General features: G+C 42.2%; 1 protein-coding gene across 3 annotated transcripts in view; it reads left to right on the forward strand.

Moving 5' to 3' along the window:
* Positions 1 to 26,817, forward strand: part of AKAP6 (A-kinase anchoring protein 6) — a 453,949-nt gene that overhangs the window by 19,448 nt on the left and 407,684 nt on the right. The window contains exon 2 of one of the 3 annotated variants that reach the window (XM_033108067.1): positions 2,223 to 2,379. The exons of the other annotated variants lie outside the window; for them this stretch is intronic. The gene's annotated coding sequence lies outside the window, so the exon portion shown is untranslated. The remainder of the gene's footprint in view (positions 1 to 2,222; positions 2,380 to 26,817) is intronic. 3 annotated transcript variants of the gene reach the window in all.

Genomic DNA, 26,817 nt, shown 5'->3' on the forward strand with positions numbered 1-26,817 from the left:
GGACTTGAGCCTGGGTCAGTCTTAAGTATCACGCTACCTCTGTCTTAAGTAGATGCCTCCTACCCCCACTGGGTAGCCCTGGTGAGAAGCTGGAGAGTAACACGGCCATGGGCACTGATTCCTGTGCAACCTCGGGGACTGTGTGTGTGTGTGTGTGTGTGTGTGTGTGTGTGTATAGAGTCTTCAGCATGCTTCTCCGGCCTTTTCTCCTATCACAGCCAGTTCTTTCCCATTCCCAGCTCACACTGTAACAATCCTTCACTGGTCAGCCTCACTGTGCCATTCCCAACCTCTCATTTCTCAGCTGATGGCTGGTATATGGCTGCAGAGGAAAGTGAAGCAAATAATAGGAATCTCTCCCATGTTCTACCTCCCTGGTACAAATCTACAAGCTGGCACACCCCTCTTGACCTATTTTCTCTGAGTTTTATAGGAAGAGGCAAAACATTGTTAAAAGCATGGGTTTTGGAACAAATGTGCCTGTTTCTTGCTTTGCCACTGTAGCTGTGTGACCTTGGGCAATTTACTTAAAACTTTCTAATACTCAATTTCCCATTCTGTGAAATGGACATAATTATAGTGCCGCCTTGGTAATATGAGAAGATAATGTTTGGCGTGGTATCTGGTACAGTCAGTGCCTGGCATGGCAAATGGCAATAGTAACTCTTTCTGTCCAGATTAAATCATCTTCCATGACTCACCTAGATCTTAAACCTCTCCTATTGCTATGGCTCCTTCCTCTATCTATAAATATGCTCACATCTCTTCTAGGTTACAAATAAACAAGAACCAAAAAGAAAAAACCAACAAAAAACACCTTCCTTGATCCTGCCTTTATTTCCTACTGTTGTTCCATTTCTCTTTTCTCACAGCCAAGCTTTTTAACAGAGTAGGATACTCTGCTTCACTTTCCGTCAACTCTTAGCCTAAAGCAATCTGTATTCCGTGCCTCTTACGCAGGAACTGCTCTTGCTCAGGTTGCCAGTGAGACCCCCTGAGATGGATATCTGCTTTTGCTTGCCTTGCATCCTTTCGCCTTCTGGTACCTGTGTGCCGTCTCAGGAGCTACCCTCGTCTGTGGATATTGGGCTAACTGTCAGTTTAGATGCCCTTCTCTCTCCTAGCCCAAGGGGTGGACACAAGACTCCAAGCCAGACCAAGCAGACAAGCAAGTCAGGGAACGGTGGATGGCGGCCTTTCCTTCCTGCTCCCCTGATCCCCCTGGGCATTCTCTTTTCCTGCCTTTGGTATGGATGAAGTCTTCAGGTTTTCCTTAGAGTCTGCGATCCACTTCATGTTCCTTCAGTACATTTCTTTTTGCTTGCATTAGATCATATGGGTTCCGTTGCTTACAGCAAAATAACTGGAACTGATACAAGTTCTTCGAAGCTTCTTTGATGCCTCACATATAGTTGATCCCTCCCTCCTCCTTTCATTCTTGAACCTAGCATATGTCGCTAGTAAACTTCACATTACCATACTATTTCAGAATACACAAATTATAATCAGGTAGCCATACACTTCTTTTCCACTGAAATAGGAAGTTCTTGAGGAAAAGGACCATATTTTACTCATTGGTGTATTTCTAGCTCTTAGTATAGTAGGTAGGGGCTCTTACCATATGGTCATTGTTCCCAGCAAATATTTGTCAACATATTTAGTGTCGGTTAAAAAAAAAAGAAAAGCACTATTATGTGATTCACACAGAGAGTAGTTTATTTTAGGAGATGAGAGAAAACTAATTAGTCTCCTCCATTATAAATTTAGGGGAAAATTTTAGCTTCACTATGTAACATAATTCACCTCTCTAGTGGCGAAACTAGGTCAAGGAACGGTTGTGCAGGGAAAAAAAAATGGTAAGCATTTTAAAACCTGGTATGAGTTTCTGTACATAAAGCTCAGCCAAACATGCCTGTTTTAAGGTACTGTTTTAACTAGACATATTATGATTTTTGTCTGAAATAGTTTTTTTCCCCATATCTATAAATGTTTATCTGAGTTGAAGTTACTGCAAGTGGAAATTTAGAGGAATAGCCAAAAAGTCAGGAATATTTGTGGGCTCTTACTGTGGATTGATGTTTAAGAATTTAGAGACAGAATTGCTGAATGGAAAGCAATGTTACAGCATGCAATAAAATTGTGGCGGCTGTTGGTCCATATGGCATCTTAATGCAAATTAGAAAAAGACATCCTTTCTCAGACCACTTTACTTTTACCTTTAGGAAATTGTCATCATAGACTGATTTTATTAGAACATGGTGTTCTCCTGTCGTTTCTGGAAAACCACACTAATAAATATATAAATCTGTGATATCTGTGATGGGAAGAACCCCCACCTCCAGAAGTGGTGCCTCTGTGTGATGTGCAACCTTCACTGTGGTATGTATGGCCGCCTTAGCTATGACATTCTCTCCGTGTATGTGGTTTTGCTGTCAATTACTTATTATTCAAAAGATGGTGAAAGTTTGCAGATGAAAAGCAAAAAGTATCCGCTACACTTTACTGAATGGGAGAAGCTATCTTTGAGTATATCCACGTGACTCTCAGGCCACGCCCAGACCATTGTCTCCCACAGAATTGAAACAAGGCACCCCAAAGCGTTGTGTTTATGCTGTTGCTAACCTAGCTTGAAAAGGGTTGCTTCAAAGGTTCTGAAATACCACTTGCATTAGCTGTGGCTCCAAAAGGGTACTCCAGTTCCCAACTTCCTGTTTTAGAGCTCCGGGTCAGATTTCCAAGTACAAAGTTTAGGTTTATGGTAAAGCACCAAAAGTGGAGGTCAGCATTGATCTTTGCCACTTCTTACACTTCCTTGGTCCAGAACTTGGTATCCCTATTCCTGTGTAAATCTTGCGGTTGATGCTTAATATAAGAAGTCAGGAAACTATTTGTTCCCAGAATAAAAACAAATACTTGCTTATTTTCTCATAAAGAAAGAAATTTTGCCTCTAAGAAATTTGAATATGCTTTGTTTTTCTTTTCCCCCCCCGCCCTCTAGGTTTTGTCTGTAACCTGTGTGTTCGTGGTGGTGGTGGTGGTGGTGGGCAGGGGAGGGCGGGGGCATGTATGCAGTCAGCTGTAGCCATTTACTCTAGGGGTATTCTGGTTTTTAAACTTCAACAGGAGTGTCACAGCAGGAGAGCCATGATCCCAAAAAGCTGATAGGAGAATGTAATATTCTGAGGATAGGTACAGGCTGTATGTGAGCTTACTTTGGAGCTGAAGTGGTGGGTGGGGATAGTGGAAAGCGAGAGAAGCCGTGGTGTGTGGGCCAGATGGGAAGATGTTTGGACCAGTATGAGAAGCCCACTGGGTAAGTATTAATGACCATACAGGCTGTATGCTCAGTGGTGACCAGCGAGGGTAGAGATTAGAATTGTCATGGGACTGATTGGCTTCAGAGGTCTGGTATAAGGTTGCATCAGAGCAGACACCTGCTGAGGCCCCAGGTGCAGAGAGGGTTTGGAGAAACAGCAGCTGGCTGGCTGGTCCCAAAGCTGGGACTGGCTCCGGGACTGGCCTTGGATGGATGGAGGCTTCCTTCCATGATAGTAACTCAGCCAACACTCATTGGATTCTAAATGCTGGGTGGGATTAACAGAGCCCTGGCCTCAGTAGAGCTGCCAAAAAGGAGACACGCATAACAACTTAAAATAAGTAGGAAGAACTGAGCACTATAACAGAGTTACTGAGCAGACAAAACCCTGAGAGAGTGAGGCATAAGGAGCAATTCACCCTCTTGAGAGGCGCCTTCTCCAAGAAGATGGTCTTTAAGTATGAACATCTTTCTTTTTGTTCCTGATTTATCAAGAAAACATGCTCATTTTAGAAAAATGGAAATGCCGTATACGTATAAGAAGCAGGGAAAGGAAAGGAATACTTTTTAAAGCTTTTTAGTTTGAAATAATTTTAGATTTATAAAAGAGTTGAGAAGATCATCCAAAATTTCCCCATATATAAGGTTTGACAATTAAGTTCATGAACTTGTTGCAGCGCCGTTGCTAACCTTTTTTGATATCGGGGATTATTCATTATGAATTTGTACCAACTGGACAGTTAACCAAGTTTACTGTTTGGAAGGGCTGAAAAGGCTGCGTGAAAAAGTTAGACGACCTGAACTTTTCGCCAACGATTCATGGCTCTTGCATCACAACAATGCACCAGTTCACACGGCACTGTCTGCAATAGCATTGACACACCACTATTAACCAAAGTGTAGACTCCCCCCCACCCCAGATTTTCCTATTTTTTCCATTAATGCCCATTTTCTGTTCCAGGAGCCACTCTAGGATCCCACATTGCATCTAGTCATCGTATCTCTTTAGTCTTCTCTAATCTATGACAGTTTCTCTTTCTTTCCTTGTCTTTTATGACTTTGGTACTTTTGAAGACTAGTGGTATTTTCTAAAACTTCCTGCAATTTGAGTATGTCTGGTGTTTTCTCCCACATAAATTGAGGTTATAGATTTTGGGCAGAAGACCGCAGAAGTGATGTGCCTTTCTCATCTCATAATATAAGAGGGCTCCTGATAGTCACACAACTGATTGCTGGTGATTTTACCCTTGATCACGTGGTTACGGTGGTGTTGCCAGTAAAGCTACTATTTTTTCCTTTCTATGCTACATTCCTTTGTAGCAAGTCACTAAGTCCAGCCACACTCAAGGAGTGGGGGGGGACTTGAACCTTACCTGTTAGAGGGGGGTCCATCAAAGAATCTGTAGGCATGTGTTATTAGCACGCCCAGTCATTATTAAATTTGGGGGAGGCATTCAGAGACTATGCAAATATCCTCTTTTTCCTGAACATTTGCCCCACTGATTGTAGCGTTCATCAATGGATCTGTCCTGTAGCAGCTGTTACTGTGATATAATGGTGATTTTCTGATTTCCCTCCTTCCTCTACAGTTAATAACTGGAATTGTTTTTGCTAAGGAATGTCACTCCTGCATTTATTTATTCAATTATTTATCTCAGTATAGACTCATGGATATTTATTTTATGCTTTAGGCTATAATCCAATACTATGGTTATTTATTACATTGCTCAGATTGTTTTGCCTTTGGCTATTGAATATATATTTTTGAGAAGCTGGGGAACATCATCATAGGCTGAGAACACAGCGTGAGCAATGGTCTGGTAAAGGAGGAACTTGGTGGGATCAGGGAATTGAGGCCAGGCTCTACCATAAATGTCGGAGGATGAAGGGAATGGGGAGGACAGACACCAGCTAGGAGGCCAGTGAGGCCAGCACGGGAAGGAAAGGAGGCAGCAAACAGATGAGTTGGCAGCTATTTCAAAGCAGAGTAAGTAAGGAATCACTGGGCATTTAAAGGGATGCCATCTAGAGTTTGTTTTGGATTCCGCTAAGTAAAGTGTGATGTGAGGGACTAATTAGAGTTTTCTTCATTGCCTCTGAAATCTTTCTCCTTCCCGCACGGGCTATTTCCAACTGCAATTGTAGTAAGGATCAGATTCTTATTGTTTGTTTGTTTGTTTATTAGTTTCAGGTGTACAAAACAATGTCATAGTTAGACATTTACACCCCTCACGAAGTGATAACTCCTCTCCCCCCATGCACTAGCCCTCTGACATTGTATATAGCTGTTACTGGGTTTTATTGAGCCTTTACACTTCTTGTGGCGCAATCTCATCAGAGACCGGGGCTCACTTAGGCTACAGGGAAAATCATGCAAATTTCTGTTTGTTTATTTTTTTCTCCTTTGATGGCTCTTTCCCATTCACTAGGGCCAGTGGGGTGTTGCTGTGCTTCACTTCCAGTTGTGCAGGCTTTGAATTGCACGCCAGTCTCTGCTGCTGGCTGGCTGCAGGAACTTGGTCAAGTGTTTTCTCCTTTCTGAGCTTCTATTTCTTCAGCACTGAAAGGGAAATAATTTGCCTACCTCACAGCTCGGTTGTGAGAAATGAATAAGATGATTGATTGATTTTTAAAAATCACCCAGCACAGTACTTGGTCTATTATAGATACTCAATAAGTATGAGAATCAGACTAGAACTGAGAAGGATTATCTATTCTATTCCTCTGCCTGTGGACCAGTGATGGCCCCAGCATTCAGGTGAAATGTTTTGTATTTTCTTTTCGAGTATTTCCAGACATGTGTACTCCAACAATCATCTTCAGCAGTGGTGAAAACATTGATTAAGAACTTTCTGTATGTTGGTACTATACGGCTTGTGTGCATTGCAAAGATGAATTAGGTATGTCTTGGGCACCGACAAGTTTACAGTATTGTAGGGGACACAACTCTGTAGACAGAATTAGAATTCAGCACATTAATGCTCCACTAGGGGTAGGAACAAAGGAGTATGAGAGAATGAATTCTGCTAGACTGAAGAAACGCTTCAGAGAGAAGTTGGCATTTGATATAGGCCTCTATCCCTCATAAGAGTTTTCCAGGAAAATGTGTTTGTGTGCATGTGTGTGTTTGTGCATGTGTGTGGTGTGTGTGTAAAATGGATTGGTGGTGGTGTTCTAGGTAGGGTGAATAACACATGCAAAGGCATAAAAGCAGAAGCAAACATGGAATGTACTAGTTTAATGATAAATAGATGGCTGGTTGGGGCATGTAAGTCACAGAGTAGAGGTATGATGTAGACTGGGGAGGTGAGTTGGAACCCTGCTAAGATGTTAAGATGTTACCTATTGAATAGAGAAGTTGCACAATTAGATCTGTGTTTTAGAAAATCACGTTTGCAACAACTTGAAAGATCTGTCAGTGGGGGGAGGGCTAAAAGTTGTGAGCAGGTGATTGCCACGGGTCAGGTGGGAAGAGACAAGGGCTGCTATGAGGCTTTGACTGAGGGCTTGGAGAGCAGAAAAGAGAATCAGTATTTCAGAGGCAGCTGTCAGGACTTTGATGGAGTAGACTAAGAGAGACAAGGGTGATCCAAAGATGGCCCGGCCCTGAGGTTTGTAGTGTGAAAGGCCGAATAGTGGAGTGTTATTATCTGAGATAAGGACTAGCTAATACATTTTTGTTAGTTCGATGCTAGATGCGCGCTCTTCTGGGCACTGGAGCTATAGAGACAGGACATGTAGTCCCCTCTGTTAAAGAATTTACCGTCCTAGTGAATAGACAGAAGTGCAAAACCCAACCAACCAACCAACCAACCAACCAACCAACCCCTACCAATAATAGCTTCATGATGTACTAAGTGCTGTGGGAACACAGGAAAACAAGACTTAAGCCCACCAAGGGAGTAGAAAAAGGTTTCTGAGCTTCCGTTGAAAAGATGAATAATGATTGCTAGGGAGATTAGAGGGCAGTGGCTAGTCCAAGGAGTAACATTTGATAGGTAAAAATTAATGAGAGGATGGATTGTATAGGAAAGGGCTGGTTTACCCTTTAGATGAAGTGGGATGAGGGCCGGGGCCGTGTCCCTCTTGCTCATCGTATCTCCAGTTTGAGTGACAGGAGAGAGAACAGCCGCTTTACAGTGGGATGAGGATGTAGAGACAGTGAATCCGATTGTTCTTTGTAAAAGCAGAGCAGGAAAAGGAAGGTGTGAGAAAAAAGGTGGCAGGTTTTGAGGGAAATAAACTGATGCCAACCAATGAAGTAGAGGTGGACTACTAGTACTCTGGGGTTCTTCTAGATCGGGATGCAGAGAGGCCTCCATTGTAAGTCCCCCTGACATTTAACCACACCCAGGGCCCTTGGAAAATCTGATTGGGTTGTAGATTGTGGATGCTGCCCGGTGGGCAGGGCAGAGTGGCTTATCCTACTGTAGGTTTGCCTCTCCACCACTCCCCGCCGCGTCTTTTAGAGGGCGGTGGTGATGGTGATGGGAGGGAGGGGGATTATTTAAGTAAATATCTAAGTAACTACTTATGCCTTTGGCGAAGGTATAGCTGTAATTTCTTCTGATCTTTCACACTGGTGACACTTTCACACTTTCCAGCCTTTTATTCATTTGGAGCTCGTCCCCTCTCCACTCTAGTACTATCTGTTTCCTATCTTACCCCACTCCTCAATGAAGTGTAGACATTTCCAGGGAAAGGAGGTAAGAATTTCACTCCAAGAAAAAGTGAAGAGAAGGCTTTTTGAATCATTCCCCACCATTTATATTCCAGAAGTCCCAATTGGCAAAGCTACTGTTCTAGAGGGTAACTGACAACACGAACAGCAAATCGTGACACCCTCCTCGGGGTCCTAGGCAGAATGTTTCCATTTTATTGGTTGCTACATGGTAGACTTAGGTTGCCAGAGATGCTTGGACTCCAGAAGCAGGCATTACATCTTAAAACATAATTAATGAAGAATTATAAAGAAAAACAGAGTCAGGGAACAGCTTCGCAATTATCTAGATTCTCGGGCAAACTCCATACTTTACAGAGGCGGAAGCTGACGCCCAGTCTAAGCCATGTGCCCAGGTGAGCACAGGGAACCAAGCGAGGCCTGAGTCCCCAGGCCAGACCCACTGGCTGCCTGGCACACGGCCCGGCTGCAGATGACAGGACGCAGAACCACATTCTCCAATTGCTCCCTAATTGCTTCCGGGCTGCTCTTATCTCTCCTTTTATTGCTAAGCTACAGGGTGGCAGTACCTGTGTCAAGTGAGTCACCTCAGAACCGTAAAGTTACTTACTTCACGATTAAGTCACAGAACAGTAGGGAGAAAGATTCTCCTGGCAGGGATTTTCTACAGCCCAGTAGCGATGTCCACATTGTTCCTCATGCTGGACCTTGGTCTGCCTTTTGTAGAGCACTCAGAAGGACACCTGCCAGCAAGGGTGTCTGATGTCTCACCAGGATGTACTGATGACCCTAGAACCCAGGGAGGCTGCCTTTGGAATTGACCGTATATTGTGGGCCTAGTGTGGTCAGTTAACCTTCCTGACTACCAATTCCAGTCCTTCCCCACACCTCTGAATAGCTTCCTGCAGCTGCCCTGCTCCTTAGGGATTCTGCTCTCTCCTGTGAGCTTCTCCTGGCGCACCTGTACCCAGGTAGACTGTCAGGAGGGCCTCTGGGCCATCAGGCAGTTCTACTCGTCAGCCTTTCCCCTGTCCTCTCAGCAACAGTTTAAACTTTTGCCTCAAATCCCTCGTGTCCCTGTTCTGCCTGCAGTTGTCCCAACTCCCTCCCCCTTCCTGGGGCCCTTGCCCACTGTGGCCTGCTGCTCAGCTCCTCTCTACGACCTGTATCTTCAAACCTCTCTTTCTTCATTGACCCTTCCCCTTAGGATATAAACCCCCTAAAAATCTCTCCCATTAAATATAACCAAACATATAAGTAAGCCCACACACATCAAATAACAATCTATTGGTCCATCCCTCCCCATCCCACCCTTCGTTATTTGTCCCCCTCCATGAAAAGCCACCTGTGCGCAGGCCTCATGCCATCATCCCCGTCCTGCTTCTGTCCATTTGTGGTAGCCTGAGGCTTGATAACCAGACTTCATTATTTTACTTGCTAACAAGTCCTCCTTCACTTAGAACTCAACGCATGAGCTAAACTTGATGCCAGGGATCCCCAGGAGTTCATTCTTTGTGGCACAGTCCCTTTTGGGTTCAAAGTCCCCTCTGGATGAATTATCAGACTGTGAGCCGATAGCCTGTCTCCTACACCACCCAGTGGCCAGTATTAACGGCGGGTGTATTGGGAGGGTGTGTGTGTGACTGAGATCCTTCGCAGATGCTCTCTGACTTCAGTCCAAGGTCTTCAGAAAATGATTGTAACAGCAAGACAATCTGTCCTGAGAACCAAGCCCTCTAATTATTAGAATGTTGACTTTAACGGCATTGCGTGTTTTATCTCTTGCTATGTTTTTTTCTAAGTAGAATGTGAAGTTTTTCTTTCTTTAATTTGTCTTATAAAGTGCTGTGTGTGTGTGTGTGTGTGTGTGTGTGCGCGCGCTGGGGAGTAGTGGTGGAAAACGATTGGTCATCAAAACTATAACACGCATTTGCATTTATGTTTAGTCTCTTTGGTCAAAACATTATGAAAATTGAGGTGTTCAAATCTCAGATTTGTCCTCTAGGAGAAAGAAAGCCTTGTGCAAGGTCATAGTGCAATTCAGAGGAGGCTGGGGAAAGGAAGGCAGTTCTGAGGTGCACACAAGGCTGCTTTATAAGCCGTCCTGACCTCCCTCTTCATGAAGGTCTAGAACAGGTCCTTGAAAGGGGCCTGCATCGTAGCTGAACATGAAGGCATTATAAAATTCCCTGCAGTGGCGGCTGCAACTCAAACCATGCATTATTCAAAGATCTTTTGGAAGCCCTCCTGGGAACAGCAGTCCCACTCGCCTAAGACACCCTCTTTAGAATGGGAGAGGCCCAGCCACTTCTTCAAACTTGTAGCTGGGAATTTCTTTCCTGCCCAAGTCTACAAAACAACAGTGTCTCCAAAACAGAGATCAGTGTCAGCAGTTTGTCACCTGCAGTCTCTTCTCAGGGTCCAGTAAGGCATGAACTTCTATATCAGTGACTAGCAGCTTGGGTTACAAATATGAAGTGGTCAGAAGTTTTCATGCTCATGGAATTAAGTGGTTGCAAACTCCATCTCCTTGGTTGTTTGTTTTCTTAATTATTGGTTGCTCAGGAGCTAAGATTATGAACGTAAGTGTTATGAGATATTATTTATTATGAAAAATCAGATAGATCTCTTCACCTTGAATTGAACAGATTTTTTTCCATGTTTTTGTTAAAAGTTGTCTACTGGTTCTAGTATCTATTTGTCTATTTTTATTGTATTTTCAAACAGGAATGGAGTGCCATCAACCACATTTTTAGGATTTTAGTTTTCTCCTCAGTGACTGTATCACCTTTAGGATCGTATTCATTAACTCTTGTTTCTTGTCCCACTTGATCGAGTATAATTTTCTTCACAGGTGTGTGTGTGACAGGGATGAATTCCCAGCAAGGTCAGTGAGGTACAAACAGGTGTCATTTTTGGACTTCCCTTCTAATCTGATCGAGCTGCTCAACTACTTCAATCTCTACTACTTTTCTTCTTTCTTACTTATTCTTAGGTTGGTGCAAAAATAATCGTGGTTTAAAAGGTTAAAAATGCATGCAAAAACTGCAGTTACATTTGCACCAACCTAAAACTAAAAATAATGTAGCCAACCTCACATCCTGACCAAGTCGCAGTTTGGCCTACCACGAATGCCTTGGGAGACAGGAAACTCAGTACCTCATAGACAACACATTTAGTTTCAGGTAGCTTTGGCTGCTAAAAAGCCCCAAACTGTTGCCCTCATTTTCCTCCCATTGATCCCACCAGGGCCACATGAAATGTGTAATTTTTTTCTAGAAATTTGAAGGCAGTTCTCATGTCTTTTGTTTCCTCCTTCCCTGCCACCCTTCTTCTCTCTCTTTTCTAGGCTAACCTAGCTCAGTTTCTGTTTTGCTGTCTAGTAACCCTCCTGGATTATATCTATCCACACTGCTGAGGGCTATCTTCTTTATTCACCGTATTGGTTCAAAGGCTAATATCTTCCAGAGACACCCTCACAGATACACTAAGAACTAATGTTTTACTAGCTCTCTGGGCCTCCCTTAGTCCAGTCAAGTTGACACATAAAATTAACGATCACATGCACAAAACGTTTATTAAGTTGAATTAAGGAATCTTTTCCTGAGCAGGCGAGGGAGATAACTTTCCATTTTAAGCATTGAGTTTATCCTTTTAGTGGTTGACTTATTCCAAATAGAAATAACAATTCTGTTTGTTATTCTCAATACTTTTTTCTTTTTCTTTAAGTGTGTAAGTTCCCTTTAAATCATAACCCCTCTGGAGCACCTTAACATTGGGCCCGTAAATGCCCATTATTTCTAAGCCATGTGTTGTATTCCACTTTGGCCACAGAGCATAAGATGCATGATATTTTCAGGATAGGGTCAGAGGTTCTGAAACATCGGTCATCTGTCAAGGGGGACCAAATAAAAGACTGTGGACAAATCAGCACAAACCAGAAACTACTATTGGAGAAGCAACTTGGTGCTTCTCTCCTGGGGAACAGAATCACGTTCACATAGAAGGGGGAGATCTTGGTCCCCAGCCACCATCATTTTCATCTTACAAAGACTATACTATTAATCTGATGATGTTGCTCTAGGTTCTTCTGAGGAATGCTTTGAAAAATTGTTGCTGCACATGTTAGATATGCAAAGTGTTATTTAAATGTTTAATTACCAAAGTGAACCCAAATAAGGACTGAGTTCAATTCCCTACAGACCGGCCTGTTGTTCCTGTTGCATGATCCTTAGCACAATTCTGCAGGGTCGTTAACTGCACAGTCCTGAGGCTTAGCCATAAATAACTTACTGATGGGTCAAGGAGGAGACCAGTGCCTCTATCAGTGCTGGTGAAATGGAAGAAGGACTGAGTAACTTTCATAAAATAAGTCTTTTACTTCGTTGTCAAATGATGGGGGCATGGAAGATAGTTCCTGAAAGCTAAATTATATTACTGTTATGAAAGAGTAAGTGATGAAAGGTCTGTTTGGGGTTTGTATTTTCTAGGGTTACTGGCATGCAGACTTTAGCAGGGTTTCTTACTGGAGGGATCTGCCTCATTCTTTGTGTATCCCGTCCATAACTGCATCCTCTTTCCTTGTGTGAGAGGAGGAGGAGTGACTCATGATGACTTCTGGTTTTAGTTTCGGTCGATTCCTGAAGATGCAAAACTAAGTCAACAAATCGTCTTATTTAAACTTACTCTGTTTGATATCTTTATATCTTTTGAGGGAAAACTATTTGCTATTTTAAATAGTAATACGGAGAAGTAGAAGATTATATATTAAACTATGGAAAGAGAACTCCAGCAACATCAAAATGAACAAAGTCTTCAAAGTAAATGCTGATCTTGTTCTCTATGACCTAACAGATGTCATAATCAAGACATATGAGCCATAACCCCTGTCTCTCCTCCCTTCTTTCCTACCTGCCTCCCTTTCTTCTTTGCAATACACCCTGACTGAGTAGCTACTTTATTCCTGGCACTGTACCATGTCCTGTGACTATAGGTCCCTTCCCCCCTCCAACCCCAGAGGAGATGTACAAATTGCCTTATTGAAGGACTCAGTTCTGAGAAGGCATGCTGTAGGAGTGGCTAACAGGCTGGGAGTCAGAGAAGGCTTGTTATGCAAATCAAAATGATAACCACTTTGTAAAGGCTGTTTGTTAACTTTTTCGTTGATTTTTGATGGGTCATTTGCAGATTTCTGTGACTGCAGAGGAGTTCGGAGTCACTGTTGAAAATTTGTATAAAGTAACATACGGTTCACAGTCAGAGGAGCGGATGTCTTAGTTCAGTGAACCTTGGACCCGAAAATTCTTGGAAATTTCATGGATCAGATATAGTGTTTGTAATTGGATAAAAAGTACTAGTCATCCAAATCAAATGCCATTATAATGAACTCAGAAATAGTCATATTTTTTCCCCCATTAGTGTAAAACTTCTTTACAATAAATGCCATTGTTAAAAATCACATTTTTGATTTTTGGACATAAGACAAAGTAGAAGGAATGGCAAGATTCAGGTTTTTGGAATCAAGCATTGACTTATTACTTGAAAAGAATTTTTCTGAACAATGAGGGATTAGGAACTCCCAAAGCAAGATTTTAGGTAGTTTTGGAGGCTGTTTCTCATGAGAATACAGAATGATTAGAAGGAAGTGAAGTGAGAGGTTGAAGTGTTGCTGCTAATAGTTGCCTATTAAGTTTTAGGGAAAGATGAGAAGGTTCGATGAAAACTTTGGTAAAAATTCTGAAGGACATTTCAATATTTCAGAGTCTGATGGTTTTAGTTCTTTATAATATAAAATTTTATTTAAAAACTTATGGGGATTTTTTTGTGTGTGGTAAAGGTCATTTTTAGCACTTCTAGAAATAGACCAGGCATCAGTCAGTCCTAAGTGAGTTTCTGTTTTATATGTTGATGTAAAAGTCTTTATAGGAAGAAAAACCCTTACTCTATAATTATAGAAAACAGACTTGAAATGTGTACAATACATTTGGATTAAAACACAACAGCTTTACATCCTGATGTCACAGTTATCCCTGGTTAAAGATGAGGAGTAACCAGAAATTCTTGTCCCATGGAGCAAAGGACAGACAGATTGCTATTGAGTGAAGTAGAAAGCCCAGAGAGAGCAGCTTACAATTTTTTGTAAGAAATAGCACAGTCTGGTGTTCAGTTTAATTTATAGACATGTTTTAAGGGCCTAGAATGTGGTGGGACTATGCTGGATTTGTATACAAAGACTGAGAAACATAGTCCATTAAGGAGCTCCTAGTGCAGACAGGAAAAACACCAACCAGAAGGACCAACCATGGCTCAACAACAACTAATTGATATCTCAATCAATTAATTTTGTCCAGGGAGTCATCCCAGAGAAGATGCTGCTATTAAGAACAAATAGACTTTTGCTAGATAGGGAACTAATGGGAGGGTCTTCTAGACAAAGAGAAAAGGATGATAAAGCTTTGGAACAGAAGAGTATAGAGGCATCAGTGGATGTGGACCCTTTCCATTTGGCTGGAACACAGGGTGCAGATTACCGGGTGAATGATAGCCTGGGTGGTAGATTGGAGTTAAGCTGCGAAAGGCTCACCTGAGATGTTTGGATGCTGCCCTCTAGGTAACGGGAGCCTTCATAGTCCTCCCCCGCACCAACATTTTATTATGAACAGTTTTTAAACATGTAGCCAAGTTGAAAGACGTCTACAGTGAGCACTTGTGTAGTTGTCATCCAGATTGTACTATTAACGATTTTACTATACTTGTTTAATCACCTGTTTATCCATCCATTCCTCCCTTTCTAATCTATTAATTCATTTTTTTATGCATTTTAAAGCAAATTACAGATTTCAGAACATTCCTCTCTAAATACGTTAGCTTGAATATCATTAATTAGACTTCACAGTGTAGGGTAGTTAAAATGATAATTGCTACAGGTTTTAAAGTATGAGAATAATATCATTAATTTTGTATTTATGAAATACAATAGTGTGGAAGATCAATTGGGAGAGGGAAACAAATTGGAAACCTGCTTCAAAAATCTGGATGAGGGATGGTAAGAATGTGATGAGAGCCTGTAGTAGGAATAGAGAAGTACCAATCACTTTAAGAGATAATCCAGAAATGGAGTCAGTGGATCAGCTGACCAACTGAATGTAGGAAGGAGAGCAGTGGAAGGCTGAGGTGGGGTTAGGGGAGTATAAAAAGTGAAAAATGGACCTAAGATTTTGTGGCCAGGACAACTGGGTGTTTGATTGTGAGATATGTATCTATAATGGGGGGGCGGGAGAGGAAGGGGCGGAAGAGGTTTGGAAGTAGAATGGAAGATAGTAAATACAATTTTGAACGTGTTGAGCTTAGTTGCCTGTAGGACATCTCAGGTGAGTATGTTCAGGTGGTGTTCGGAGATATTCTCAGGAGTTCTGGAGAAATATCAGAGCTGGGGTTGTAGATAAGGGATGCGTCAGGCCAGGTAAGTTGAAGCCATCTCTCAAGGAGAGCATTTAGAATAAGCAGGAAAAAAGGGGACTAAGAGGATAACTCCGGGGAAAGCTAATGTTTAAGGAACAAGAAGGAATTGCCGAGCTAATAAGGGAAGAAAGAGAGGAACAGTCAGAAGGCTAGAAAAGAAACCAAGCCATAGACAGATAGATAGATAAATAGATAGATGGATAGATAGATAGATAGATATGTCACGTCCCACACGACGAGAGTTGTGGGGAGCTACGAGGGTGGCACAGGGTTAAGAAAAGACAGTAGCCATGAATAGAGTTTAAGCAGACCAAGGGACTCCCAATCTCAAGGACTGGAAGCCCTGAATCGGGGCTGTCATCAGCTTTTATTAGTTTGGTGGGGAAGTAAAGGAGATAAATCTTGTCAATCTCAAGATCTGTGAATCCCATACATCATAATAGGAAACTGATTCAAGTCAATCACCCTTGCCTGCAGGCAGCTGGACCAAAAGTCTCAACTTCTCCAAGGGACAAAACCTATATGCATATGAATAGATGGAGCGCACCTCATTGACTCACTTCCCTTGCAGGTTTTGGGAAGGAATACAGCCACAGAGGCTGAGGCTTTCCTTAGCTGGGGGAAGGTGGGGGACTCTGCCCACCTCTCAGTGAACCCCGTGGGTTCTCCTGTTGGTCCCCACGTGGCTGTGCCTGGCTTGAGTTGTTCCTTCCGTGAGGAATCTTACTCGTCATTGACTGTCCAGTCGTCTTTCTGGGACCAAACAGGGAGGCATAAGGTGCAAACACAAAGGTTTAGCAAAGTCCTTGAAAGGATCCATCTTACACTCTCCTTTCTTTGGGGGCAGATACAAGGAAACAAACGGTTAAGCTGCTGCATGGCGACATAGATAGATAGGTTAGAAAGGAAACCAAGCCTCAGATAGATCAGACAGACAGGCAGAGAGACAGATATGGGTTTATTATATATTTGCTATGTTCCAGGGTATCATAAGTGGTTTGTATTCCTGGACTAATTGAGTCCTCATAATAACCCTACTGTATAGATAAGGAAATAAAGAAACTCAGGGATAGAAAAGTCAAGTATTTGCTGAAGAAGCTCTTGCAGTTAGTAAGCGGTAGAACCAGTTTTTGGACTGAAGTCATTCAGATTTACCTTATCATGGTGGCCAAGGAAAGAGGGAGTTTCCACGAGAGAGTAGTTAGCAGGTTATAGTCCTTCATGATTTGACCTTAACATACCTTTCCAACTTTGTCTTCTAATTACTTGAGATTGGTCAGTTTGAAGTGCTTCTAGTCTTTCACACCAACTCAAACTCTACTAGAGCTTCCCAGAGTGTTTTGTGGATCACTAGTTACATGAGATACTCTGGGGGAAAAACAGTGTGCTGGGGTCAAGTAAGTTTGAGAAATACTGCCAACTCTATTCTCCTTGGAAATCTGCAAGTTAAATTTGCAAGCCCATCAAAGGTATTGGGAAGTCCTGCAGTAAGGAACCTATTCTAACTTTGTCTACCAACTGTTTGCTAAACTTATTTGAACTTATTTGACCTTGGGATCCATCCCATTTTCCCTCATAGAATATCTATAAACCCCCCTCAGAACTAGAGCTCTGAAACACTCCAAGTGAAACATGGCTTTACTTTCCTTCAGGTGGTTTTAAATAATACACACATAGCTTTATCTGCCGCTCACTCTTGATGGCCACATTCTTCCCTGTGATATCATTATTTGTGCCTTGTACTCCTTCTGTGAGTCCATATCTATTTCATTTTGGTGTCTTATGTAGGACCCAGCACAGTGCCTCTTATATACTAATTTTCCATCAGACTCTATTTGTGGATAAATAAGAAGTACAAAACACAGAGGAAATTACCACTTTTTTTTTTCTTTTAAATACATGTTTTCTATTAAAAGGACGTATCTGGGTCAAAGCATGGATGCAAATTTAGACTCAAACCAGGCTTTTATTTGGGAATAAGGAGAATGTATATTTTCAGTTTTTGTTTTCATTTGAATGGTTTGCTTTTGGGATCAGTTGAAGAATAAACTGAGGAGGTAATTCACATTTTGGTCATTTGTGTCCTAACTGCATATGGGATATATCGCAAAGTCTTGGAAACATCACTTTTCTGGGGCAGTGTCTGGCCTTGTCTTATAAGTGAAAGTCAGACTGGGATTTTTATTTTATTTTATTTATTTTATTTATTTTTAGCTACATCAGTGCATGCCTATGCCCTTTGAACCTTTCTTACTGGTTTGTTGCAATTATTTCTCTTGCTCATTCTGACTGACTATTGGCAGTAGTCCCACTGGTTTTATTATTTCATTTGTGAGTCCTTATATGGAATTGAATGAAATGTGGTGTTGTATCTGATCTTTCTCTCCTTTATACTGTGTAACACATTCAGCTATGCCATCCTCTGTTTTCTCCCTAGTGATAGAGGAGAGATTTCTCTGACTCCCTCCAACATTCTTTTCTGCTTCATGTGGTCCCTAACTCCCACATGAGGATAAGTCATATAGAAGTGTGTGTGTGTGGGGGGGGGCATGGGGGGAGGTGTGCGTGTATAAGCCAGAGTGAGTCATGCTGAGGGAGACAGGCCAGTCATGAGCACCAACAGTCACAGGAGCACGGAGATCCCCAGGAAAGTCCTGAGCATTTCAGCAAAATGGCCGCTTTCCTCCTACATGTCAAGCCGACCTGCAATTCAGCTTCTGTTTGTTTATTTTTAGCTGGATGTCCTACCTCTGCAGTAGAACACCAGAAGCCTTGTGAGTTTAGAGGGCTCTGTAGGAGTTTTATTAGCTCACAGCACTTGATTAAGAGTCCCGAGTAATCATAATTATTATTTTAGAATGAGTCTAAGATTTCTTTATGGAGGAGCAAACTCTACTTGGAATATATATATATATATATTCCAAGTAAAGATTCTGGAAATTATATATAATTTTCAGAAGCTCTCCAATGCTGTGAAGAGTGAGTTATTTGAATTTGCATATGTTATGTGGTAATGATAATTATCATTCAGAGAGGCATCAAACATGGCAGTCACTTATACTGAAAGTTCTGTTTATTACCATGTTTCCTCGAAAATAAGACCTAACTGGACAATCAGCTCTAATGCCTCTTTTGGAGCAAAAATTAATATAAGACCGGTCTTATTTTAGTATAATATAAGACCAGGTCTTATATAGTATAGTACAGTATAGTATAGTATAGTATAATATAATATAAGTCCGGGTCTTATATTAATTTTTTTGCTCCAAAAGACGTATTAGAGCTGATTGTCCAGCTAAGTCTTATTTTCGGGGAAACAGGGCATCATATTAAATGATTTACAATTTGGGAGAGAAGGAAAGTCCTGAGAATCTGGTTGTGTATAAAAGAACATTATGCTACCAAGAATAATTCTCATAATTTTCCATAGCGACATTATGGTATGAAATTTGAGTGGCAATATTCTGTATGCTGTGCCAAAACTGTATTGTCATGGCCACCATAGCAATTGGATGAAAACTAACATTTAGCATTAATGTAATAATACTGAAATTTTTTTCTTTTTATCAACCAATTTTATTTTATTTTTGTCTGTTTCATTTGTTTGTTTATTTTGTTCTTTAGATTCCACTTATAAGTGAAATTATGTGACGTTTGTCATTTGCTGTCTGACTTACTACACTCAGCACAACACCCTCCAGGTCTATCCATGTTATTGCAGATGGTAAAATTTCGTTCTTTATTATGGCTGAGTAATATTCCATTGTATGTATGTACCACTTTTTATTTATCCATTCATCCATCCAGGGACACCCAGGTTTCAGGGACACCCAGATTGCCTTCATATCTTAGCTATTGTAAATAATACTGCAATGAACATATGGATGAGCACATCCCCTCGAAGTAGCATTTTGGGTTTCTTCAGGTAAATACCCAGAAGTGGGATTACTGGGTCCTTCTTTGTCTCTTGTTATAGACTTTATATTTTTTTTTAAGTAATTTTTTTTCATTGGAGAAATTTGGGGAACAGTGTGTTTTTCCAGGGCCCATCATCTCCAAGTCATTGTCCTTCAATCTAGTTGGGGAGGGCGCAGCTCAGCTCCAAGTCCAGTTGCAGGGGGTGCAGCCACCATCCCATGTGGGAATTGAACTGGCAACCTTGTTGTTGAGAGATCACACTCCAACCAAGTGAGCCATCCAGCCGCCCCTCTGAAAGCTCAGCAGCAGCTTGTTGTCTTCAATCTAGTTGTGGAGGGTGCAGCTCACTGGCCCATGTGGGAATCAAACTGCCAACCCTGTGGTTCAGAGCTTGCGCTCTAACCAACTGAGCCATCTGGCCGCCCCTAGGCTTTGTTTTAAAGTCTATTTTGTCTGGTATAAGTATTGCTACTCCAGCCTTTTTGTTTGTTTGTTTGTTCGTTTGTTTCCTTTTTCATGAAATATCTTTTTCCATTTCTTTACTTTCAGTCTGTGTGTGTCTTTTGATCTGAAGTGAGTCTCTCGTAAGCAGCATGTTTAAGGGTCTTGTTTTCTTATCCATTCAATTTCCCTATTTTTTGATTAGAGCATTAAGTCCATTTCCATTGAAAGTAATTGTTCATAGGTATGTAATTATTGCCATTTTATTATTCATATTTTTTATTTATTATTATTTTTTTTTCATCTTAAGCCCATCTAAGATTCCTTGTAGTACTGGTTTGGTGGTGATGAACTCCTTTAGCTTTTTCTTGCTGGGAAGCTTTTTATCTGTTCTTTGATTTTAAGTGATAGCCTTGCTGGATAGAGTAGTCTTGGTTGTAGATCCTTGCTTTTCATCACATTCAATATTTTATGCCAGTCTCTTCTGGCCTGCAAAGTTTCTCTTGAGAAATCAGCTAATTGTCTTATGGGAGCTCCCTTGTAGGTAACTGCTTTTCTCTTGCTGCTTTTAAGAGTCTCTCTTTGTCTTTAACCTTTGCCATTTTAATTATGATGTGTCTTGGTGTTGGCCTCTTTGGCTTCATCTTGTTTGGGACTCTGCACTTTCTGGGCTTGTATATCTATTTTCTTCACCAGATTAGGGAAGGTTCTGTAATTATTTAGGTTTTCAATTCCTTGCTATCTTTCTTTTCCTTCTGCTACCCCTGTAATGCGAATGAATCTTCATACGCTTGAGGTTGTCCCAGCACCCCCTTAAACTCTCCTCAATTTGGGGGGGTTCTTTTTTCTTTTTGTTGTTCTGATTAGGTGTTTTCTGCTACCTTATCTTCTAAATAGCTGATTTGATCCTCTGCTTCATCTAATCTGTTGATTCCCTGTAATGTATTCTTCATTTCCATTATTGTATTTTTTATTTTTGATTGGTTCTTAATTATGTTTTCTATCTCCATTTTTATGTTTCCTATCTCTTTGTTGAAGTTCTTCCTGAGATCACTGAGTATCCTTATAACCAGTGTTTGGAACTCTGCATCTGGTAGATTACTTATCTACATTTTGCTTAGTTCTTTTTCTGGAGCTTTGTTCTCTTCTTTGATTTGGGACATGTTTCTTTGTCTTCTCATTTGGGCTGATCCCTGTTTGTATGTATTAGGTAGGGCTGCTATGTCTCTCGGTCTTAGTAGAGTGGCCTTATGTAGTAGGTGTGCTGTGGGGGGCTCAGTGGCAGAATCTTCCCGGTCACTTGAGCTGTGCACTCCAGGTATATCCCTTGTGTGGCTGGTGTATATACGCCTGTTATAGTTGAGCCTTGGTTGCTATTTGCATATCAATGGAAGGGATTGACTCTCAGGCTCATTGGTTGTGAGGGCTGGCTGTGACTACAGTGGAGAAGCAATGGTACAGGGGCTGACCCTACAGAGCAGCATCAGCTTCAGTAGGGCTTTACTGCCTACTCAATTTTCCCCTTGGGTGTGTTGTCCTTGGAGGCAGCTAGGTGATGCTCCAGCTCATTTAGAAGCTGGCCCCTGGGTGTGCCAGCCCCAGGGTCACCTGGAAGGGGTCCTGCTGCAGGTCAAGTTCAGCTGCAGGCCAGGCCCCACCTGGGGCCACCCAGCAGGAGCCACAAAGAGATCCACAGATGGCCACTCCCCATGCTATGCTCGGAAGTGCTGTGAGAGGCCAAGCCACGAATCAAAACCAGCTGCTGCTAGTGGTGGCTTAGGGCTGCTCAGCCAGAGGTATACGACATGCTCAAGCCAGATGTTGGTCGTCTGGGTTCCATGATCCTTTGGGAAATCCTAGGAAAGTCTGCAGCATGAGCCAAGGCAGGCAATTTGTATGAAAAATCCACTGGAAATGTCTTGGGTGTGCCCAAAAGATGGGTGGGGCGGGGTGTCAAATCACCAGGACATGGTGAATGAGCTGCATAGTGACAGAGACTCAGATATAGCAGCAGATATGTTCCTTCTCTCCATGTCTGCATGCTGGGAAGGGGGAGGGCTCATCAAAGAACCAATGGCCTCTGCCAGCTCCTCTGTCTAGGAGAAAGCTGCCCCTTCCGCCCCTGTCCTGAAGCCAGATAACTCAGTTCCCCCTGGTATGTCCCTGGAGCCTTTCCAGCTGCTGTCCCAGCACTGGAGCTCAGAGCCAGTGATTCCATCATTGAGTAAGTCCATGTGCAGTCCCTTTAAGAGGAGCGCCTGGGACTCCAGCCTCCCTGCTTCTCATTCAGCCACAATCTCTGCTGGTTTTTACAGCCAGAAATTATAGGGACGTCTCTCCCAGGCACTAGAACCTTGGGCTGGGACCCCTCACTCCTCCAGGAGGAGGATATCCCTCTGCAGCCGAGATATCCCTTCCAATTTTTAATTGTCACACGCGGATGTGGGACCAGCCCGATCCACATCTCTGCCCCTCCTACCAGTCTTCAGATAGCTTCTTTTGCATATCCTTAGTTGTAGGGCTTCAGTTCAGCAAGATTTTAGGTGATTCGTAATGATGGTGGTTTTGTAGTTTAGTTGTAATTTTGATGTTGTTGTGAGAGAAGGTAAACATAGCGTTCACCTACTATGCCATCTTGACCAGAAGCCAATACTAAAATATTTTGAGCAAACATTAGATTTTTTTCTTATTTTTCGGATGAACAACTATTATGATGTCATCAAAATGGAAAGTGTTGCAAAGGGAAGAAAACACACTTTTGGCTGAATGCACAGGGAATGCTGATGGTATTCATTAAGCATGAAATAATAAGAGGAACAAAATTTCCATCTCCACCCCACTCCCCGTTCTGAAATATCTTCTGTGTTTTCAGCATTCCCTTTGAAGTCAATATATGATCTTTGCTTTAATCCATTTTTAAAGCTTCCTTTGAAGTCAGTGGGAGCTCATGCCTGGAAGAGAGGAAAGTGGTTGAGGATTGGGTGACTGTTAGGGAAGAGGGACCAGCCTAATCATCACCGGAAAAAAATATTTATTAATTGTCCTCATGTGCATGGTCTGTTAGGAGTCACATCAAAGTGACTTTCAAACTGGTCTGATTCGTTTTCTAGTATTCGAAAACTATTAAGATGACCCAAACAAATTACGTCTTTTTAAGACAGTGTTTTCATTTCAAATGATTGGAGAAAAAATGAATATTTATTAATAGAAATAATTCTTTTATTTTGACATTCTCACAAATTCTGTGTTTCACTTAAGTAAATTTTCCAGATAACTGAAACTAATAATTATCTAATATAGTAATCCCTTCAAAGACAGTTGAAGAGTGTAGGACTATTTTCTCTTATATGAAATTACTTCAGACTGCTTAGCTTTTCTTTTTTTTTAATTTCATTAAATAGTTTGGAGCAAGGTAGCAACTAAATTATTTCTCCTTCTTCCTGCCTCTTCCTGGCTGTTGCCAATTGTCCACTGTGATACAGGTGATGTGTTCTCTGATTCTGTTGGGCTCTGTTATTTTACACAGACTTGTCTGAAGAAGAACAGGGAGGCCTGAGGTAGCCTTTCCTGCAGGGGAAAGTATAAAGACTGTCCCTCCTCTCATTTCCTTTTTCTCTCCCCTCATCTTGTCCTGTTCCTCACTTCCTGTCCCTTCTCTCCTTGGACGACTTGTTTTTTGTCCTTTTCCCTGTGGTCCATCCACTCCTACGATGTCAGCCCTTCTTATGAGCAGAGGGGGTTCTCCATTGATGCCTGCCCCATGGATTTTGGTCACAGGCTTAAGCTCTGCATCTGATTGGATCTTGTCCTGGATGCTTCTCAGAGTCTCAAACTCAACACTTCAATGCTGAACCCAGCAGCTCTTGCCAACCTGTTTATTTTCAGTCTCTGTGAGTGGCATTACCTTCTATCTAGCCTGAAAATCTGTGAGTTGCCCTCGACAACATCTCCTCCTTTTCATCCCTATCAATTCACCTCTTATTATTTAACAAGCCCTGTTAGGTCCACCTTGGAAATCCATGATCTGCCTGTCTCTCCACTCCTCCCTGCCCCAGTCTGATCTATTCCCTCATCACATCTTGCTAATGACCACACTGCCTCCTCTCTGGTCACTTCCTTACACAAACTTGTCTTCACACTGTTGCAAGTTTTCTTCCTAGAATTTGATGCTGATAATGTCATTTTCAGACTTAAGAACCCCCATTTGCCTGAGCTGAGCATCTGAAGCATTTTATAACCTGGCCTAACTTTCTAGTTCCTTTTCTGTGCTGTAAACCCATTGCTCCTACTACTGAAAATGCTGCGTGATTCACATGGCAAATGTCAGTGTATCCTTCCAAACTAGGTAGAATGTCTTTTTTTTTGAAGCCTTCCTCAGTGTCTTTAGGTAGTCACCTGCCTCTTCTCTGACTCCCACATTTGTTATACTTGGTGAGGTGACCTGCAATGGTCTGTTTTTGTGTGTCTCCTAGCAAGTGCAATTTATGGTTTATTTCTCTCTTAATCCCCATCCTAATGCCTACCTCACATCAGGTACAAACCAATAAATGTTTGGTGAATTAATTAATGAAGATTTTGAGAGGTCTTTTTCACTTGTATTTGGGCCTGAAGTTGTGTTTTTTGTTATTAAAGATGCTGGTTGAGACATTAAAATAATACAACATTTTAATAGATTCTCCCTTTAAGAGGCATACGACCAGAAAGGTATAATATTTTTATCTTTTAGAAGAGAAAACAAGGTCTACCCACTGGTCCAGCAAAAGGATAGAAAATTCTGGTCCTTAGTGATGTCATAAACCCTTGGACTACCTTAAGAATCATCTTTCGCTAGCATCCTTATTAAATGAGAAAAGTAACCCCTATTATAAAACCAATTTTCGTTGGGTACAATGAGCAGTCATCTGCTTCAGAGCTTCCACTTCTCAAGATTTCTGAGATTTCAGCTAAGAGCCTCTTACAAAGAGTTTTGTTCCTTAGTGTTTTTAGAAGGGCCTATAAATCGAACATCCAAATCCCCAAAGTCTTATATTTGAAAATGATAATACAGTGGGAGAAACACACAGCCAGTGCACCAATCTATGGGAAGAGTGAGAAATTTAAAAAAATGTAGAAAATATCAAGAAGGTCCCCTTACGTATGAAGAGAAACTTGGTTTTAATTTCAGTAATGTTTCTGGGCAATGGTAAAGATAGACAATTATCTATTTAGCTAATTTAAAAATTGAGTGACAGCATCTGTGTTTTTTAACAAATATATACAATAAACGAATGCTTCTGTTCCGTTGTGTGAGAAATTAAAGCAGAGAAAAAAATTACGAGACTGACATCTGGAAGCAGAGCCGTGGGAAAAGTAGGAGGCAGAGCCCAGCTTACAATAGAGCGGAGGCTGGGAGGGGAGAGCAGCCCACGAGAAGAGGATGTGGTGCGCTTAGTTCCCCTCATGGCTTCCTAAACGTCTCTGAGGTTTGTGCATCATCGTCCTGCCCTCCTTTCTAACACAGCTCATCTGGCCCAAACCATCCTTCAATGGCATGTCTACGCAAGGCGCTTCAGGTTCTTCTTTTGGTTTCTAAGGGTCTCTCTCCTTGGTCTCTGCGTCTAGACTCTCACCTGCTCAGGGTCCCACTTGCTGTGGCTCTCTTTCCCTGGATGAAAGAAATTTCTACCTGCTTCTCTCCAGTTCAGTGGAGCTCTAACTTACCTGCGGTGTGTTATTTAACCCTGGGACCCCCAGTAGCCTCACCTGGGAAGAGAGGATTAGTAACCCATCCACGCAAGGCTGTGAGTCACCCAGCAGGTCCTGGACAAACATGCATTTCCTTTCCCTCCTTTGCTGTTTGACGCCCTCCCCATTGCCTCTCTTCTGCTCTGCCGATACCAGTGCTCTCCAGTCCTCTCGCCAACTAAAGCCACTGGCTGGGAACTTGCCTCTGGAATTCTGCCTGGAGTTTACCTGTGTCCGAGACAAGGGGTTCAGAGGGAGGCTCTGAGGGGAGGACCTCTTTGGACCAGCTTCAGAGTCAGACAACCCCGGGTTTAGGTCTTGGTCCCCCAGTGCACTCCCTGTGGGAGCTTGGGGCAGGTTCCATCCTCTGCTGGTAGCCTCGTTTCCTCCTCTGTAATTTGGGGGTTATAATTATTTCCACTTCATAGTGTTGTAGTCAGGATTCTATGAGCTACTTAATGAAGAGTGTTAGTGCGAGGCCCGCCCATTGTAAGCGCTCAGTAAATGTTACAGAGACCTCAATTTAGAAACTTTGCTGAGTGTCTTCTGACCAATGGCATGATAGCCTCGCATTTCCGCTCAGAAGGCAAGCTGGGCAGGATTCAAATGGCAGTCACAGTGGTGTGTCCAGAGCTGGCCCTTGGTAGATGCTTGCTGGGGTTCATTGCCTGTGATGGATGGGAGTGGGGAAGTGTGCACCAGCTTTAGTTTGCGTGGACTGCAACTGTGCCACCAGGAAAGGATATAGTGACCTGGAGGTGGCTGCTTGGGACAGGAGAGGTAGGAGCAGCTGAGCTAAGGAGAATGGGCACAAAGGGAGCTGCTGCCATCACCTGACCATTGTTTGGAATCTCCACTGGTCTCACCCTCTTGCCACCAGCTCAGAAGTTCCCTAATAACACCAGAGCCCTACAACCTCTGTCTAAAAAAATAAAAATAAGAAAATAAAAAAAATACTGCTTTAGAAAGACCATGCTCCACAGATTTAGGTTCTGAAGGAGTCCGGCAAGTATGTGTTATAACATGAGGGAGATAAAGGTCCAAAACTGGGACAATAGGATAGAGTAGAATATGGCCTCTGGTCTTGTACTTCTTTGGGGTAAGATGGGACACCCTTTCCTGTCAACTAAAACATGTATTTTTCTTAATGTTGGTTCTATCATTTAGCTAGTGAAGCAGTGTCTTGTCCTGTAGATACAACTTTATTTTTACATTATATTAAAGGCTATTTGCCATGCTTAGAAGCCAGAGGAAAAAGACCCTGGTCTCTGAAAAA

This window comes from Rhinolophus ferrumequinum, chromosome 6, assembly GCF_004115265.2.
Source record: "Rhinolophus ferrumequinum isolate MPI-CBG mRhiFer1 chromosome 6, mRhiFer1_v1.p, whole genome shotgun sequence".
Lineage (NCBI taxonomy): Eukaryota > Metazoa > Chordata > Mammalia > Chiroptera > Rhinolophidae > Rhinolophus > Rhinolophus ferrumequinum.